Genomic DNA, 1,251 nt, shown 5'->3' with positions numbered 1-1,251 from the left:
TAATAATGTAGATGATTAGAAATAATCCAAACAGAAACCACTGTAGACGGGGAATATCAGCAAAATCCAAGAGAATAAATTCTGTCAATCTGGTAAGATTTTCTTCTGGTAGTTTTTCTTGATGATTCATCTGTGGAGAACATAAACTTACATATGAAATTCTCAATACCTTCTAGTGGCTCTTCTATAAATGGTATTGAGGTGTCTGAATTGAATTTTACAACTATTGACATTGTTTTTACTTCAATAATGATTATTTTCTTTTATAATAATTATATAATTTATGTCTCACATCCTCCTGTATAATCATAGTAAACAGTCCTTTCAAGATTATGTCAAGATCATTTCATTATACCTTTGGAGCATATCCCAGGATAAATCAAGCGATACTTTATTCAGCACAGGCATTGGCACAATTTCCAACACCTGGTGATGGGTCCTATTATACAGTCTATCGTACATAATTTTGAGGGAACATCTTGATAACATTTCATATTTTGCAAAAGAGAATAAAACAATATATTTTGATAGATTATTTACATAAGTTAGGTGCCATAGAGTTGACACCCAATCATAACACCCCTGTGAACAATAGAACTAAACCCTGCCCATTTCTGCACCATCCTTGTAAATATTGGTACATTTGAGCCCATTGCTGCTGCCCCTGTATCAGTCTGTCTCATTGTGTTCATTTTATTTTGATGACCCACCATTTTATCAACCCTGGTGTCCTGCAGAGACCAGTTCCTCTGAATAACATACCTGAAGTATGAGAGACAACTTCTCATCATTCTGGCTTCTACGTGGCATTCGGGCTTCACTTTTTCCAGGAGAGATTAGTGTGTTCTTCTGACAGTTTATGGTACTTTCAATATTTTTCTCCAACATTATAATTCAAATGCATTTATTCTTCTACAGTGTTCCTTGTTCATGTTCCAAATTATACACATATATGAAGTGACAGAAAATACCTTGGTTTGAGTTAGTCTAAACGTAGTCCATAAACTGACGTCTTTATTTTTGAAAAGTGGTTTTTGGAAGCAGAATTCTCTACTGCAATAAGTTATTTGACTTACTGACTGCTGCTTCCAAGATTGTGGATCCAAACAAACTAAATGATAGAATATTAAATGAGTAAAATAAGTAAATTTCATTCAGAGAAATTAGCCTGGAACATTGATTCAGATATATACAATACATTTATTCCCCCTGGGAAAAGAGGGCTAACACAGAGAGTATTTGTTACCTGTG

The 1,251-nt window shown here is 34.1% G+C and overlaps 1 pseudogene; it reads right to left on the bottom strand.

The window, feature by feature from the left end:
* LOC102833004 overlaps positions 1-1,251 on the bottom strand; it is a 19,572-nt pseudogene that overhangs the window by 13,398 nt on the left and 4,923 nt on the right.

Source organism: Chrysochloris asiatica, unplaced genomic scaffold, assembly GCF_000296735.1.
Source record: "Chrysochloris asiatica unplaced genomic scaffold, ChrAsi1.0 scaffold00535, whole genome shotgun sequence".
Lineage (NCBI taxonomy): Eukaryota > Metazoa > Chordata > Mammalia > Afrosoricida > Chrysochloridae > Chrysochloris > Chrysochloris asiatica.
Note: the sequence above shows the minus strand (reverse complement) of the source record. Positions and strands in the feature narration are given on the sequence as shown.